This window comes from Diorhabda sublineata, chromosome 8 (assembly GCF_026230105.1).
Source record: "Diorhabda sublineata isolate icDioSubl1.1 chromosome 8, icDioSubl1.1, whole genome shotgun sequence".
NCBI lineage: Eukaryota > Metazoa > Arthropoda > Insecta > Coleoptera > Chrysomelidae > Diorhabda > Diorhabda sublineata.
Genome location: NC_079481.1, coordinates 27,723,923 through 27,744,295, shown reverse-complemented (window position 1 = coordinate 27,744,295; position 20,373 = coordinate 27,723,923).

Below are 20,373 nucleotides of genomic sequence, written 5' to 3'. Positions count from 1 at the left end.
ATATGTCAAAAAATAAAGGTTTGATATTTTTGTTGACATTAGGAAGATCACGACAAGGTAAATGAAAGTTATTATGAAGATAGCCTTTCAGAAACGCTTCAGGTAAATTTGGGGTAGTACAAAATAATTCACTGTATATTCATAACACAATCGTTTATTCAACAAATAAACATCAGTTTATTGTAAGTTTAGGTTATGTTATTTGACAAATAAGTTCGTTTTGTAATCCGATCTTCTTAGTCCATCTCTGGATTAGAATCAGAATGTGGTCTCCTGGAATACAGACCTAAACAGAGATCTCATTACAGATAGGTCGAGATAAGCCAACAAAGGCAATACCGATTCAATATAAACACTGGGAAACGTACCGATATGCGTTAGGGAAATTACACACAATCCCAAAATCCGCCTACATGTTTATGTGATCGCCATTCGGAACCTTTATCTGATCAGTCGCTCTAAATTGATTTCACATGATGACCTCAATCATATTTTCGCTATGAAAAAATATTCAATCGGTTTCCATCATATATTAATTTTTTTCCAATAATTTAAATATTGGTGGTGAGATATAAATTGTTGATGTTCTCTTAAAATGCTTCTAAACTGCATATTATATCTATTCAATCTTCCATCGTTAACACGAGATTTAAAAAAATACAACGAGACTCATCTTGAAGAAGGTGATTATGTATTTAGGCCCGGGAGATCAACAATAGAAGCTCCCAATATTTTAAATCAAAATATAGAGAAATGATGAAGATCCACATTCTATTTATAGACTTCAAAGAAGCTTTTGACAGTCTGAGACATACTACTTTAAGTCAAAATTGCAGGTCGAAAGACATTAATAGATAATGATGATGAATCTTGAAATCTAGATAACTAGACGGAGTAATAAAATACTCCAAGCTGACAGGTAAAGTTATCAGTGACACCATCCAAATATTGTTATATGCAGATGATCTGGCGATAATAACGAAACTAAAGGAAATATTCTTGAAGATCGACAGAGAACTAGAGCTAAATGGAGGGAAGACTGAGTATATAGAGTTGGAAAGAAAACAAAAAAGCGCTAAACCTAAAATATAGCGATAAGGAAATATATATTCGACGGGGTTAACAATTTATATTTGCAACAACAGTTGATGACCACAATGAACGAGTAGAAGAATTTACTCAAAGGATCTAAGCAGGCTACCGAATATTATCATAAATTCTATGTACTAAAATGAGAATCTACAGAACAGAAATAAGGTCAACAGTAACCTATGGAGGAGAAACGACGAATCCAACTAAAACCGTCGAAAAATAAATGAAAATAACAACATATGGGCCGAAAATATTAAGTAGCGGACACTGTAGAATCCTTTTGAATGCTGAAATTCGAGAAATCTGAAAAGAATAGACTCCAGATTTCTAAAATCACAACGAATAGGATACATAAAACAATTGAAAAATAATAGTGGAGTTTAAAAAAGGACCCGGACCCAGAGAAAGACCAAAAATCCAATGGGAAAGTTAAGTAACAAATTATTTGAACAAAATGGGAGTAAGATCGCGGATGGCGGAATAATAGCCAGAAACGAAGAAAAAAATAGAGAAAAACGGTCAAAACTTTAGTTTAAAAGAGAAAAATGGTTAGATTGTGGATTGACTTACCACAAGAAATGAGTCAAAGAACTTTTGATTAAGCTGTTAGGTACTATTCCTATTGGAATGTACGACTGAATATATATTGTTAAATCCACTCGCAACGAATTCTCCTTGCCTGACAGAAAGAAACCAAAAAAATCTCGTCTCAAATTTTGCAGTGAGGTCTCGCAAAAGCTTCGGTGATAAAAATGTAAAAAAATATTAATTAATTATTCTATTTATCATGAACATGAACGGTTACGCAATGTACGCATGTTTACCTTTTTGACCGCTCCGAGATTTGAAATTTTAAAATTGAAAATCGGCGAAATAAGTTCGAATGACTGGGTTAATAATAAAAAAATTGTACAATAAGTTAAATGAAGACACTTTTCATGAATCCGGTTACTCAGGTTACGAAAAATCTACCACATTCGTTCATTTTCCCATTAGCTAACATACAATACTTATTACAACCGAAGTTTTACTGAAGAATCGTATTATTATTGACTGAGATATTAGGGAGATATAATATATTATAGCTTAATAAATTTTGTTTTTTCGTTCTAAGTATTTTGTTTTTGTTAGATTGCTATGTTTTTGTTCGTGAAAATAAAAATTTGAATTGATTCTATTTCTGTACAGTAGAACTCCAATTATCCGAATTAATGGGGACCGTGACCCATTCGGATAATCAAATATTTGGATAATCGGAGTTTTTTTTTAAAAAATTGCTATTGGAGAGAATAAAAGCTACGTTTTGATATTGCACTATTTTTTTATTGAATTAAATGAAAGAAACATGATATTTTCACATGTTTTAAATTAAAAAACAAGTTTAGAAATAAAAATCATTGTTTTTCAAACATCTCCGTCAATGTAAGCTGTTTTGCGTTCTTCATCCGTTTTAGGGCAGCCAGGTCACGCATTCGCTTGACGGTGAGCAGTTGCAAGTGGTCACACTCGGGCTGACGCTCCATCCACTTCAAAGCAGTCTCGAGGCCGGCAAATGCTTCACTAGCTGATGGTCCAGCGTCTACTTCAACATCAGCAGAAAGTTCTTCTTCCACTTCCACTTCAACATCTTCTTTCACACTTTCAACAATTTCATGGTCATTGAGAATTTGAAAACCAGGGTCAGACGTGTCACAAGCCATCCACTCTCCTAAATCTTCAGCACTTACTTCTGTACAACCAGGAATTTTTACAATCATTTTTCTTATTTCCTCTAGTGGCAACGCATCTGCATCATCTTCATCCTCTCCATTTTCTTGTTTCTCATTTTCTCCAGATTCTTTTTTTTTGTTCTTCTCAGACGGTAGGCCTTTCAGTTTATTCCACGCACGTCTTAGCGTCACTTAGACTTTTTTTGGACAAATTTTTTTCTGAAAGTGATTCGGATAATCGGCGATTCGGATAGTCAGAGTTCGGATAATTGGAGTTCTACTGTATTTTATTCAATTAGGAAATATAAAAAAACTGCGAGATTTTTGCGAAGCTTTCGCGCGAGTTACGAAACGAGACGATACTTATATTGGGAGATCAGACTCGAGACGAGAGTTGTCATCCTTTTTGAAAGACAAGTGTCGAGAGTTTTCATTGTCGTGGGCAATATTTCCAGTCAGATTCTTCAGCTTTGATTATTTGAACCATAATTCCAGCTGCAAATAGCATAATTTACGTTTTATTAAATCCTTCATGAAAGTACGCCGCTGTAAACAATCTCTGTCAACTGTCGACCGACATCTACATTTATAAACGCATTATCTAGCAATCACAATGTAATAAACGTTAAATTACACATTCCCTCGGGCCACATACGCACGTTCTTACGAATTTTAGACCCATATCTCTGAAGTACACTTAAACCTTATTAGGACCGTTACATTATGGAACTGCCTGATAAACTACTATTATACATAATCACTTTATAAAACAATTTGTCCGACCACTGATGCGTGCATATTGTGTTGAAACTCGATTAATATTTTGTTGGTAATGTGGTCCTCGTCGAACGCCATGTTGTGATGATCTAATTACGAAACTTTGGTTTCCTGATAGGGTTTTTTACTCACTTCGAGTGGGGTCTCAAACAACAGGGTCTTTTTGTCTACGGAAAAATATCAATTTTTGTTATTAGATTTTCGATGATGGACAAAGTAATGGAATTTTATCGACTATATCCTGCATTAAGTAACAATGCGGTCGAAAATATATTAGTTCCTCATTATTTTCATGATATTGCAACGTTTCCCCAAATAATTAAATGAAAATTTTCTAGTGCAAGTACGAGAATGGTCCCAGAAGTACCTGGCGTACCTGGCCCAACAAAAATATTAGAACACAGTATATTTATTTTTCAACGTAAACTCCTTCTTATTTATCTACCGTTCCATATATTTAGTCCTCACGCCATTCACCTGAATCTTTCTGGTTCCTTGCCCAATCTAGTATATACGATTGCTAATTCATCAGATTATGCAAAATTCTGTTGCTTTCTGTAGTAGATTAAACTTGTGTATGTATTTGTGCTTTTCTTATGATTACTTCCGTTGTCAGGTTTAAAGTAAAGTGGATAAAGCTGCTTCAGCCCTTTCTGATAGCCTTCCTACCCACAATATCAGTCCTTTCCAGAGTTAAATGTTATTCTAAAGCCTCTATTGAATCTTAAGCTTGCGTATAATCTATGAACAGTAGATATAGCTCTAGATTTTGATTACTCTGAATTGTTTCCAAGGTGAAAATCTATCTATAGTTTTTATATTGTTTCTAGAAACTATCGCTATTTATTCTATTATCCCATTCTACGTAGGTCCGCTTCTATTTCTTTTAACTGCTTTGGGTCATTCTCTTCTTCTTCTACTTTATACTAATATCAAAATTTCAGTACTAAAACATCTAAATCAAAAAGAAACTAATATATGAAGTTCCATGTAATGATTATGATATATAAATATAGGACAACCTTATTAATGTTTGGAAAGTAGATCTAGAAGTCATCATAAGAAGTTCATGTACTCGAAAAATGAAACTTCATAAATCGACCTTACATAAAAATGAAATTGATAATTGCTTGTGTTTCACATATACAAAATTGTGACAATTTAGAACATAAAATTACTAAATGGTTATAGCAAATTGTATTCTGATACTAATGAGGTAGGTAATTTATTAATTCATATCAAAGGGTTGTACATGTCGGATGGTAAAGGTCGAAACTTCTCTATAATAAAAACTGGAGCAGTCCTCAAATCAATATTTTGTTGCATATTATATTTCCATTGAATTCGATAGAAAGTCTACAATCATTTCATTAATTAATTTACAAAAATAGTAAACCGAGACCAGCAAGCAATAAAAATGGATACTGGAAAAAGCAATAAATCAGTCGCTTTAGAGACATATATACTACTTCATCCAGCAATCATAATTCACGCATGGAGAAACATTCTTTTTATGAATAATAAAACTTTATATTTTTGATGAAATTATACTAGCAAAAATCAAATAGAAATGTTTCAGTGGGCGTCCCGCAGTCGTTGATATTTCAATTAATTTTTTTCCATATTAATAACAAATATCTCTATTGATATTATGTATATTATTTTGTTTTCTATAGATAATATACGTTTGTAGTTTATTGTAATATTAAAAAAATACAACTAGGGAAAATTTAATTACACGCAGCTTGATATCGAATGGGAAGCTATTTTATATCAATAATGAGAAATCAGTTATTTCAGTAACATCAAATAATATTGTTTATAGGCCAGTCAAATCAAAGTTTTTTCGTAAAAAAATACGTGTTCAGTACGCCAATACAGAGCTAGTGTGAAAAATTAAGGAGGAATCACTGTTTAAAGGGTCTGAATGAAATATAACATGAGGAAACATAAGGAAAACATTGAAATGTAGAAAAATTTAGTTGGTTAGTCTACAACTTGTGTAAGTATTTTTAATAAATAATTACAATTTATGATAATTTTGTTCAGAATGTCTCTTTATGGCGAACCCTTTAAGTAAAGATTTTATTACATTATTTATGGAATCTTACAGCTACATTTTTAGTTTATGCTTGTTATGAAGCATAAAAACATTGGAATAGCATTGATGGAGAGTATATATATCCCCAACTTTTTCGATTATTTCAAGGTTTTCCTTTTAAACGGTAACCTAACCTATTTTTAATGTGCTATATATTATTTAAATGTTCAACTGCTGTAAATATTAGTTTTTTTGGTCTACCACTGCTAGGCGTGGTTTTTGCTGCCTCAAAGGTCAGGCATTGTCTCATCCTCGTCAAACATCAACCTGGCGGGCTGCAGACAATCTTGTAAGCCCAGTGAAAAATAAAAAGAATATTTTATTCCATATTTTTAGACTTATCGAGAAAACTTCATATTTATTATATCAGTCGGAAGAAATTTGATGTTGCTATCGAAGTTTGTAAAACATTGTTATTCACTTCAAGAAAAAAATATTCGATCGAATCAATTTCTTTGCTAATATCCCTTGGACCGCGAATAAAAGAAAACGAAAGAAAAAACCTATTTGTTGCCTTTCGGAGCCGGAAAACATTGGTATAATATCGGAAAAGGAAATACACACATATAACAGAAATTCATTTCGGCTACAGCTTTTGATGCCGGTGATGCGTATATTCGTTTTTGGCTTTTTAACAAACTCGCAAAACTCATCTTCTGAAAACCCTTCCTTATAAACGTTTAATCTTTCTCGAACTCCATGTTTTTCTGATCTTCAAAGGCAGTATACAAATAACAGCTAAGGTATATAAGGCAACTTTTCTATTTACTATACTTAGAAAATAGGGTGACTTCGATGTTTGGTATTTTCTTAAAACTTCTCATTTAAAATAACATCTTGTTTACAATTGAACAAGTATTTACCGGGAATTGCAAATTGTCGTGAATCATTGTAGCAAAGATTACAATCAATAGGAAATGGTGATTGCTACACAGAATCATTTCTTCTCATATATAATGACGAGAGATTATATAAAATATTTTAAATGCATCCAACGATTTTCAAGAGGTTTATGCTTGTATCTAATTGCGATGGGTCTTTCCTATAACAAAATACCCCTTTGGGGATAACACTTGTCACAAAGTTATAATTTGAATTGAGTTTTTATTTATTAAATTTAAGTATAGATTGATTGGCAATTGAAAAGTTACATCAACCTTTTTATCAAGTATGTTTTTTAGGCATAGGGGATAATATAAGAACCTTAAAACCGAGTTGGTGCGGCTGCAACCCTTGGGCACAATCCGCCATATTCAAAAAAGCGGAAAAAGTTTTTGCGCAATAACAAACTATCCACCGCGCAAAAAATTGTTAAGGTGCTTTTTGTAGTGATTCAAATTCTCTACAAATTTGCTTTTTTGACTTCTTTTCGTAAAATTAGGAATAAAAATCGTTTTTTTTGAGTCGCTACAACTTTTTATAGAGTTTTTTCGAGCGTTTCAAGACAAAATTTTTTCAAATTTCTTTGTTTTTAAAAATTTACAGAGGTTCAAAAATCCGGTACGTAATATATTGAAAACATAGTTGAATGAAATACGTTTTTAATTTTTTGTTTTGGGTGAATTTTACGAAAAAATCAAAATTCCTACAAAAAACAACTACGCTGTGAAATTCTTTAGAATAAACAAAATTAAAAATCTAGGGTGAAATTTGTTCCTCTTGTAATTCTCTATAAAATTTCTCCGAACAAATTTTTCTAAGAATAAATGAATGAATAAAAAGTTACAGTGACACAAAAAACGCTGTTTTTCAATTTTCATAGTATTTTGTTAATAACTTAGCGCCCTGCAGAGGAGACCTATATCAGGGCCAACTCCAATAAACCTTCCTTATCCTACCAAAAATTTTTCCAACGAATTCCTCTCTTATAATCTAAGTTATTTTCAATTTTACGAAAAGAAGTCGGGAGAGCAAATTTGTAAAGAATTAAATTTCCTACAAAAAACAACAAAATAGATTTTCGCAGTGGATAGTTAAATTGTTATTTCGTAAAAACTATTCCACCCCTTTTTCCAAGATTTTCTCCAAGTGTTGCAGGTCCACAAATTTGCACTCAAGCTTTTAACAACCCCCTCTATACAACAAAAAAATCTGACTTTAATAAATTCAACGTCTATGTAACTATGCAATGGAGTAAAAAATTTTGTTGTGCTGTTGCAAAGATCTCATCATTGATATTATTATTATTACATTATTATATATAATTTTTTTTCGTAATTTAGTATTATAAAATGAAATATTACTTGAAATGCCTGAGTATTTATGGACGTATGAGAGCGAAAACCAAAAAATGACTCAAAATGACATTAGCCTAAAATTACGTTGTAATAAAGAGAAATTATCACACAGGATATTGTACTATGAAAAAATTTCAGGTTAAGAAATATTCACATAAAAGCAGGTAATTCATTTACCTGAAATTTTGTCACATACATTAAGAAACAAGTTGTATAACTAGGTATATTCGTAATTTATTTTCAAACTTCTAGTTCGGTTTCTCTGCATCTTTTTTCTCCTATTACAACCCCCAAATACTAGCTCGAATCAAATGTTCATTTCTTGCACTTTTTCTTTCTCTTTATTTAACCCAATGTTGAATAAAGGCTTTTTCTAACTTATATATTGTTTCTTGGTTAGATTCATCCCTCTCAGAATTTTCTTATGTTCTTCTTTCATGGTCTACAAAATGTTACCCTATTACACTATTTTATATATCAGTGTACACCCAGTATAATCTTTTACATAGATTTTCTAGTTATTCTACGTTGCTCTATCATTTTGATTAATAATTTTTAATGTTTTTTTGTCATTTTTATTTATTCTAATTTCTAAAATTCCCGATATACCCTGTACATCATTAAAGTGATTATCATTTTTCATTGAATTGCTTATTCCATACACTAAAACAATCAGAATCTTACTGAATGTCAATTAGAATACTGATCGGTAACAGTGAGTGCCTCTTTCCAGATCGTCGATTCCCAATGGAATATCTCCTGTTTCTCCATCCACTTGTTTACTTATATATGTGTATATTCTAAGTCTGAATTCACCTCATTCGCCGAATGCTCTCTTCTCTAATTCTCGTTGCTCATTGCCGATTCTCGTTTTATCTTTGTGCACCTGGCTCACCTCATCCATCGCGATTTCTGCTGTCTGTCGGATGGGTTTCAATTAACCAATGGATCTTGTCACGCTATACGCTTTTCAATAGGATGCTGGCGGTTAGACGTACGTTCGGATTTGTATTTAATGCTATTGATAGCCGAATTGCATGTCGATTTGTTGATTTCTAGATTACTTGGATACTAAATAACGTCACTAGGAATACATGTGACTTATCGGCTTATCTACTATAAATCGATTAACAATTTTAATTACCGTTTAAAAACTGTGAAAAAATACAGAGAGGATTGTTGAAAACTTTTCTAAACCACGAAACTATTGGAAGACAGCAATAGATTTACGTTGTAAATATTATGGACTCAAAAAAAAATTATACATTACAGATATGTGATTTAATCGATGAAAAAAAGAAAATTTGAAAAAAGTAAATTCTTTTGTAACGAAAATACGTTACAAGAATTATGGTATTTATTTCAAGCCGATGGGATTAGTATTTACAAACTTACAAAGCTTAAAAGTTTGGATATATTTTAGAGATCCGTTCCAAATAAGTACTACGTCATCAGCGCCGATTGTGTAGGAGAGCAACCGGCCTGTTTGACAAAATGTTCGTGTTGTTCGTGGCCCATCAGATAATTTGCACCAAATAGATTCCTTTGCAATGGCTAGTTATTTTGCCACAATTTTATGACTCTGGAAATCCGCAGCTGATTGACATGATGCGAGACAACATGCAAAAAATTGCATGCAATTCCTTGCAAGATCAAAATATTACATAAAGGAATATTGCACGTCGTTGCCACTAGTCTAAATTCCATAAATAAAAGTAAACAATTTCCTAACCTCACATTTTATTTGTGTGCTGTTTAACAATGAAAAATGGGAATTACTGCAGCCCTAGCAATAATTATATCGTCTCTACCTTGCTTCTGGAGTCTGATGGACATAAAAGAGCACCCATGCGATGGTAGGTTTAGCTATAGATTAAGAAGAGAACACATACAAAAATATAGTTGAGAAGATGGATGAATAAACAGTTAAAAAACTCCTGAAGAAAATAGAATGTAAGATAACTAAAAAATTAGAATTGCAGTGCACGCAATAAAAATCTTACATGTAACAATAAGCATAAGCTAAACTTCATCTACGCATGCTTTTGATCAAGAAATATTGCATTGCACGTTGTCTTGCACCATGTCAACTTTTTAAGTAAAGTGAACAAGAAAAAAGTGGTGGTTGCATCACTGGAATTACATCTGCCTCTGCCTTGCTTTTGGACTCTGATGGACAGTTTAGTTTAGTTTGATCAAGAAATATTGTATCTTGCATTGCATTACACGTTGTCTTGCATCATATGAAGCATAATGCTAATATATTCACATTGTGTATCAGTTTTTGTTTGATAGGTACATGCGAAACTGTTTTTTTTTTATTTGAGTACTTTATACCATCAGAATTGTTTGTGGTATTATCAGTTTGCACTTAGTCAGATCGAGATAAGTCTCTTTTTCTCACTTTTATTGTTTTGTGTTATGTTGTTATGATCATTTTTAGGAGAGATCTGTTGGGATCAAAGAAGTCGAATGGATCGTCTTTAATAATACAACTATCACAATTATAATCAATCCACTCCCTGATATTTAATGACTCTGTATTTTGGGAGGATTTAAATACCCTCTATGACAACAATGCAACATCTCTTAAAATTTTGTTTTCGTTTTCGTTTCCGTTTGGGAGATATTCCATACTTTAAATCAACTCTATATTTATAACACCACTTATGTTTTTGGAGAGTCATTTATTAATAAATCAATATTGATATGCAATTTTTACAGCCAAGATTAAAGGGTAGAACAAGGTTTTTTGATAAATTACACTTTTGAGTATAAAGATTTCATATCAGCCCTGTCTTTTCAGAGCAAACTGTTTTCTAAAGGTTACAATAGTTGAAATCGTCAAATTTTCATACTATATCTTATTCAGAATCTGACTCAACATAAATTTTTAGATGAGGAAGAATTAAATTCTATATACATACATAAAAGTCATAATAAAGTAGAATCACATTTATAATCAAGTTTTTTGAGATTTGTCAAAATATAAGGAGAAGAATTTTTGAAATTGCATATTTTATTTCTAGACTTTTGCTTTACGAATATAAAAGGTACAAAACAAGGTTAATTTTCAATCTAGAACTACCGATTTTTGTATCTTTAGGTTCATGCAACCTACAAGAACAAGAAAAAGATAAATACCCTGGCATTAGCTTCCAGGATTGGGCCACATTAATGTAGCGAGATCTTAGAAATGTGTGAATCCAACCAAAATATGCTATACCTTCTTATTGTCTTCCTTGGCAGGATATTGTCGTCCAGAAAGCCCAGTGCAAACTCTGTTACAACCAGGAAGAAAATCCTATCTAACTATAGTGAGCCAAGCCTTGCCAAAAGAAGCTCATGGATAAAAAGTTAATTTGTAGAAGCGAGGATGTGGACTCCTTGAAACCAGTCCAGATACTAAATTTCCTAATAACTCCTAATACTAATAGTCTTTCGAGAAAAGTACTTGGGGAACATAATTGAGTTTATCTTATAATTTTACCTCTTGAACCATGTACAATCAAAGTTAACCTCAATCTTCTACAACTCTTGGTATCGTCTTGGTTATAATGAAAAGTTCTTCTAATAAAAAGAAAATTTCTATTTACTGTACAGGGAAAATTTAATATTTTATTTTTTCTAATCAAGAATTTCATTTCCAGCAGCTTTCTCAATATTTCGGTTGTCTATTAGTGTATACTTTCGAAACAACATTTTATATGAGGCAGTTAAATTACCAAATAGATAAATGTTTGATCAGACACGTACAGTTCACAGCGGAAACGACATGAGCAATTTTCATGCAAGTCCGATTTCGAAATGTATTGGATTAATTTCTAGATTGCTTGACTGTCAAATATCGAATGCCGACTGATACAAATGTACGGGTTTTTGGCTCACCCACTTCTTATAAACGGGATAAAGTAGCTTGAATTTATTATCAGTCGATTTGGGAAAATGAATCAACAAAAATTTATTAGTTTGCTACGATACGAGAAGCTTTATAATCCAGTGAAGAAAGGTTTTTACCTCAGATTTCCATCAAAATGCATCGATTCGCTTGAAATTTTAACAGTAGATAGTAAATACCTTGAGAAGCAAATTCCATTCTATGCTGGTATGTGCTTTTACTCTGAGGGTGAATACCACCCCAAACAAAAATTTAGGGGTTTCACCGTTTTGGAAACCTTTTTGATACTTGATTTTGATTAATGAATTTTGAAAACCACGAATTCAATGTTTTTACAGAAAATAACACAATTTAAAACATCCGGATCTTAACGATTCATTTCCCAGAAGATGCGTACATAATGTGGCTTAGGTCCTTTTAATGTATTTCATATGAGGGTTAGATAACATATATAGTATCGATAATATAGTGTAGAAAATAAAGGAAATATTTGTGAGCGGGGTAGGCCTTTTTTGCTTCACTATTTTTTTTTAATATACCGTCACTTTCTTACTTTTTTAAAACTGTGTACCAATTGCGTTCTTGTTCTCTTTCTTGTCAGAATCGAAAGTGAAATAATGAAAAGACATAAGCTTTAATAATTTTTGATAAGGCATTGGTGAAGAATGCAGCAAATGAAGGAGCAAATACCCAGAAGTAAGAGCCAATAGTTCAATATGGAGAATGATGTGGAATTATTTATAGTCGATAGTCGATTTAAGAGTCAACAGCTCAATAAATAGTGATAAGAAAACATAGAAAAACATCGCAACAGCAGCGATAATATAATAAAAGGAATTTATGACATATTTGGAGTTTCAAAAACTATGTATCAGATACTACACCTAACGAAGATAGTAACGGAAATAATGAATATAGTCCAGATGACAAAACAAGCACTTTATGATGAATACAAAATATGTTTTTCCTTCTTGGTTTTCTGAAACGTCTTCCATGGTACCTGAGGCACGAGTGAAACTTGAACCTCATCTCGAAATTCATTTATAACAGATTTCAGAAGAAAAAAAGCTGTGAGCCTCATTTAACCTAATTCTTTCTTAACTAAAACAATAAATTAGGTTATGAAAAATCGAACATTTAAAGTTAAAACCAACGGCACCACCTACGAAAAAACATATTTTAATAATGGTGCAACCCAAGGATCAATCATAAGTCCCACACTCTTTATCATCGCAATCAACGACATCCTGAAAAACTTAAAGTTACCTGTAGAAGCTCGACTATACGCAGATGACTTAGTTGTTTACTGTAAAAAAATATTAAAAACCTCTTCTCACAAAGTCAGGCTTTTATCCATAACTTAGAACTGTGGTCACAAAAAACTGGTTTTACTTTTTCAACTGCAAAGACATTCTTTTCTCAAGACAAAAGAACATACCAACAGTACCGGTATTTAAACTTTATAATGAAGACATAAAAATGGAAACAACAATAAAATTTCTCGGAATACTATTCGACCACACACTAAGCTGGAACTACCATATCAGAAACCTTCTCCTAACTTGCAACAAACGACTGAACTTACTGAAAACGCTAACGAACAAAGAATGGGGTGCAGATCGACAAACATTACTAACATTGTACCGAACACTTATCCGATCAAAACTGGATTATGGATCAATTGTATATTCAACAGCAAACAAATCGCTACTGAAAAAACTCGACAGCTTTCACAACTCAGCCTTACGTTTGATAACAGGTGCATTCAAAACAACACCAGTGGAAAGTCTGTACTGCGAATCAGGGGAACCATCCTTGGGAGACAGAAGAATATATTTGAGCCTTACATATGCAGCCAAACTAAAATCCAATCCTTCCAATCCGACCCTCCTTGCTTCTCCAAGAACTTCCCAAATCTTTTTTCAAATAAACCCAGAACCCCGAAACCTTTCTATGCTAGAATTCGATCATATCTAAGCGAATTAAATTTCTTTATTCCTGAATGCCTTCCTATCGAATCTTCTCAAACTCCACCATGGACAATAGGAAGCACGAAATTCATTACTCATCTCACCTCTTTCGACAAACACCACTTTCCACTTTCACTGCTGAATTATACGCAATATATAGAGCTACCCACTTCGCCGCTTCATCAAACAAGCCTAATCATGTCATACTCACAGACTCTCTTAGCTCTATCCAAAGTCTTCAAAAAATTCACACCACAAATCCATTAGTAATCAAAATCAAGCAAAAACTAAAATACATACAAGACAACAACAAAAAAATAGTATTCTGTTGGATCCCCTCATACATTGGAATAAAAGGAAACGAAGAGGCAAACCTGATGGCTAAGGAACCTGTAATTAGTGATAGTGCGGAGTGCGTGAACTTTTTAACTACTACCGATATTAAAACAATCTTAAAGCGTAAAGTGTTTAATGAATGGGAGATCAAATGGTCAACATCCACACACAAACTTCGTGAAGTGAAAGACTCAATACTACCGAAAAATCGCAGAGATGAAGTTCTCCTAACACGTCTGCGCCTAGGCCATACGCGACTGACGCACAGCTACTTATTTGATGCGAAACCCGAACCAAAATGTAGCAACTGCAATTGCAAATTAACTATAAAACACATAATTGCAGAATGTCCATCTCTTAACTCAGAAAGATCATCATCAAATCTACAACTCGGAACAATACGTGAAATTTTAGGACCAAAGTACAACATTACTTACCTTAAAAATTACCTTAAACAGATCTCTATCATAAAATTAATTTAACAATTATTCATAGATTAAATACTTAATCTTTACTAAATCGCTAATAACCAGTATACGGTTGATGCGAATTTTGTAATAAAAAATAAATAAATTAGGTTAGCTTAGATAAATTAGAAAAATTTTCTATTCTATCGATAAATCGAGACATTTACTTTCATTTTCTTAATTTGATCTGGTGTTCTGGGTTTTTGTTTGGCCAATATGGTTCCTGCAATATATAAAAATCTCTCATATCTTCCAAAATATTGTCATAAATTGGATTCACTTCATTTAATTTTGTGTTTTATGTTAAATTTGTTGTAAGTATATAATTTGAATCCAAATCTCATCCGCTATTCTATATTATCTCAAAAAGTTCTTAAAGTCTTTGTTAAAATATTTTTTATTTATTATCTCACTCTGAGAAATATCCACCAGGCTTTAGTCATCTATTCACTATTGCCTTTATTAAGTTGAGTTAAGTCATAGATCGGAAGGGGTATATTTGAATGATTCAAGCAACTTTGAAGCAACTATCTATTTAAACATTTTCCTATGGAAATCTCATCGACATATAAATTTTTATACCACTATTTACATGTTTTACAATTCATTCCGAGATTATTCAGACCGCAACGAATTCAGACACTTGATAAGTACCCTAGGGAATTTTTACACGCGTTACAGTAACAAGTGTATATATAGGGTTAGAGTTTGTTATAGGGTAATAAGCCTTTTCTATTGTACATCATCTCGTAAAAGGGATTTTATTGCTGAATAAAAATAATGAGCACATAGTTGTCGCTTTATAACGATAAAATTTAGTTGGGTATTTACAGAGTGTTATATTTTACTGCAACTTTTTTCACCTCTAGTTAAGTATTTTCATCATAAGATCGAAGGTACACAGTGTACTATAATTTTTTGATAAAAACTTATTTAATAATAAATTATTTTTCCTTCGGATCAATAATTCCTAATCAACCGTGATTAATTTGTTTTTCAACCTATAACTCATAGTCCAGGAGTTGTCAATCTACGAAGAAAATTGGTAGGTAAAAACTATAGGAATTTATCGAACAGTTGAATTAGAAAAATTATAAACTTTTATATTAGTACATGATTCATAGTATTTTTCCGATTATTCAATGTCATTTTAAAGAAAGCTGTTAAAAAAAGTTGATGTACATAGTCTATTTCAAAAGCTTATTTAATAATAAATTATGTTTCTCATAGTCCGGGAGCAGTAAATCTACAAACAAAATTGTTAGTTCAAAACTATAGGAATTGAAAACGCGAGGTTTGCGAGGATTTGCATAGCTGAAAAAATGTTTTAAAAAACTAATTATTAAAAAAATCGATAAATATTTCTCTCTTATGGTAATAAATGGTTTGACTAAAGTGTATTCGATAGAAAATTTCATTCTCTTCATTCTCAATTTAAGTAAACCAATTTTTTTGGCCGTCAGAGGGAAGTTAGCCTTTTTTAAGTGTGTGATGAGGGAGGAAATTTCTCCCTCATTACGTGGATAACATGATTTTTTTTATTTTGCTCGTTTTAATGTCTACTTTAAGAATATCTTGGTTTGCGGACTCAGAAATATCCAGCAAACCAGCTTATAATTACTGATTTTCGATAAATAGTCAATGAATATAACTACTATAGTTCCATAATGATTATAATTTTATATATTCTATATATATTTTTTTAAAATTCCTTATTCATTTTTTTTATACAGAAAATAAAGTTGTAAACTGTAATAAATATTTCTACTCGATTTTTACAAATTATTTCAAATACAGAATGAAATGTTTTATGTGTAATCCCATTACTAAGGAGAAGACTACTCCGTTTTCTTTTAAAAAAATAAACTTTTAAGAAATGTGTAAGTCTTCAGAGAATTGAAAAACTAGAATGTGCGAATTTTAGTTTAAACTTTTAGTGATCGTGGGTATCATGTTTCATGCTACAAAAAATTTATACCTATACCTATTATTTATCGAAAAAAACGTAAATTGAGAGAGAATTTTCATAAAATACACTTTAGGCAAATCGTTTCATACCATGAGAGGGAATTTTTTTAATAAATAGTTTTTCCGGCATTGCAAATTCACGCAAACCTCGCGGTTTTAATGCCTATAATTTCGAACTATCAATTTTCATAAAAATATTACATTTAGGTATGAGGAAGCTTTTTAGATTGACAACTCCTGGATTATCAGTCTACATATGCGGAGTAATTTTCTATTCCACTTTTCTGAGTAAACATCTATCGTTTCCATTTGGTCCTACCTTTTGCGTTTAATCACCGACTTATTAAATTGACATGTAAAATTTTGTATTGGATTGAATAAATTATTCATAAACAATCAATCCTGTCAAAATTATCAATTTATAGTGAATTTTTAGTACACACCAAACTGTAATATAGTACATTTTGCAATTACTGCTGGGGATTGGAATCTATTCAATTGATTTTTTTCTTTTGTTTGCTTTAAATACCAATAAGTAATCCTAAATTGGGGCACATACATTTACTTATCGTGCAATATTCTTCATAATATTAATTTTGAATGCATAAATTTCATGAAAGATATAAACAAATTTTAATTGTGACATATAGATTAACAAACATTAATTTTTACTAATGTACGATTTTTTAAACTAATTATAACTGTCCTTTTGTTCGATTCTTAGAATATCTACGAATATATAGTCCATGCATTTAGTGTGCCATTTAAGTAAAGGCAGTAGAAATTAACGTGGTTCTGAGTAATTTCAGTAATTTTACAGCACGTTTGTGGGATAATAAACTGAGCTGCTGCCGCAACGGCTTCAAATTTCAGGTCCACAAACACTGCATCTAAGTTTAAATTTTAGACACTCTGTTCAGGCAAAGTTCTCAAACAAGATCATCGAGGATCAATTTCACAAATAACTTCATTTGCCGATGTTGCTACAGAAAGCTATGGCCATTTATTTTTTTTTTCATAGATATTTTTACGTCCGTGGACATTTCACCTTTCCGTTTTCCATTATATTATAATCTATAATACCTACTTCTTGGAAAATAGTTTGTAAGTAGGTACACAAATAATTATACAGATCTACACATGATGTTTCAATATGATAGGTGAAACTAAATGTCCACAGAAGAAAGGGTTAAATGGAGAACCACCAAGAAACAACCAATTGAAATCAAAGTGTTAAACATGTTATTAAGAATGAATTTCAATGTTCGTGCCAATGAACCGATATCAGGAAATTTCTTTTGGGAAGGAACAGGATCGTAGATCAGTACTGGTGCGAATAGAAAAGATAATATATGAAAAAATCTGAAAATTATTGATAGAATATTCCTTTAAGATAAATGAAAGACACACTTTTACGAAAGACCTTACAAACAAGTAGTTTATTCTCTGTAGAGCCTTATTTTCACTAATAGTCCAGTTATTTTATGTTATATCTATGGAAAAATTCCTAGTGTGCCGAATTTGTCAAAAACGGTTATTATAAAAATCGTTCCCAGTAAAATAATTATCTACAAAAAATTTCTCTTGCATTTATCCGTGAAATCAATCATTTTATGTAGAGTAGAGCGATGAGAAAGCGACTATATCATGACGATGCACTCTTTTCCTCACCATCTACGAGGTAGACCTTTTTTACACGATTTCCCTCGTAGGCATAATCCATTATATTTAATAAAAGGTTTCCTCATTCAATTAGTTTTTACTGACAAACTCATTTCCAGATTTACAACTACATCTTCATTATTTCAATCATTTGTTGACTCTGCGTTTAAGCATGACGAGTCACGGTAATGTCCACAAACTTTTGAAGGAACTAGACTTTGTCCATAGAGATATTACAGATGCGGTAGGCATGCTATAGGCGCCCATACAAGTGGGAGCGTCTGGCCCGTTGAATCAGAGACACACATGCGCAGTACGCAATTAAAGAAAGAGATAGAAATACATAAATGGCTCTCTTTCTCTTGTCATTCGCTCTCACTTGTAGGCATGCCTACTCTATTGGTAATATCTCTATGACTTTGTCTTGTTAGTTTAGTAAACCTACAGTATCTGCAATTATCTATCGATTGTTTTGAATTTTGGAGTATCGTATATTGCTAGTAGAAAATGTATTCCAGCATTGACAATGACATCCCGAGACCAATTTCTTGTTTAAATCGGGTGTTTTATCGTACATCTTCATGACTTTCAATTTTTCTTTCCCAAAAAATTTATCACATCCGGTAATGGCATGTAGAAACAGAATATTTTTCTTGTAATGTTGATATTTGTTGATGCTATCAGTCGAGTTTATTTTTTTTTTTTTTTTTCAACAAAGTTTTCTACTGAGTTTTTATGTGCATGTATCACTCATTATAAAAACTGTTTGAGAGCAGAAAACAATAAAAAAAAGTCATTTGAATAAGTTATAGTAGATTTTAAGAGTTCCTAAACGTAAAATATTGTACGTGAGTGTATTCTACTCGCTTTCTCAGCGCTCTACTCCGAAAACCATAATTTTACCAGGAACAATTTGTATCCTATCCGCTATTGATCTGTGAGCAATAAATCGCGAGATATTTTTGAAAAACTGATTTTCGTGACCTTTTGCGCAGATTGGGGCTTAAGACGCTGAAATGACTGGACTATATTGAAATTTGTTGACTGTACTATAAGTCGATAGAATGAAGATATGGCTCTACTGTTGGGTACCCATACGCTCACTACACATTTTTGTGGATGTTTATCTGAAAACCTCAAACATTTCTGAAGATGGAAGATTTTTAAAAAGAGTGAATATCGTAAAATGAAAAAATAACATACTCCATTCCAATTTTGGTTATCAAACATGTACATTTTGAATATCAAAACAAGAACGGAAAAATGTAACCTATAAATTTCCATACGTCTTGAGTCAAAAATCCCTTGGTGTAATAAATAGAGTTCGTCGACAGAAACTTTACATATATACCAATGAAAAGGGGGATGAAAACAACATCATTATACAATGGATATAACAAGTTATTTCTCTTGTATTTGATTTATTATCCGTGCTAGCGCTGCCTATGCTAATGGCAAACATTTATATACGTCTGAATTTGAAGTAAGTTATAGCCTTTTGAAGTTAATTTGTTAGTTTGATTTACGGTTGGCCTTTAAAATTCACGTTACAACTTCGCTACTGCCTATAAAAACATTTCTTTCTATGTTCTGTTATCGAAAGTGGGTCATTCACTTTATATAAAACTTCCCATTTTTGTTTTCAAAGAAAAATTACCAATATTGACATAGCCTTTAGAAGAATTTTTTATACGAACGTCAAATTGTGTTGGAAAATACATAACTTGATAGTAAGATATTTAGAAATTCCAAATCCCTTAGTTAATATCAAATAAATTAGACTTATTTTGTTTGTTTCACGTTTCATAACTACCCCAAATTGCTAGTGCTTAATTCTTAGTACGTTAGTACATTAAAAAATAATTATAAATAAATCCGGGAGCCATTACAACGAAATAAAAGACACACTTCCACAAGAAACTTTATGAACAAGTAATTTATTTTCAAAACAGCCAAAAATGCATTTTGGTTTTTGGTAATACCAATTATTATAATAGTGTTTCTGATAGAGCCGAGATAACTTTCTCGTGAACGAAAGCGGCGATGTATAAGTGACTCATAAACAGAAATATTTTTGATAACAGCAGACCGTAAATTGTATCATTTAATACAATCATAGAAATCATCACACAAAAGACATTTTATCGAAAAATTTT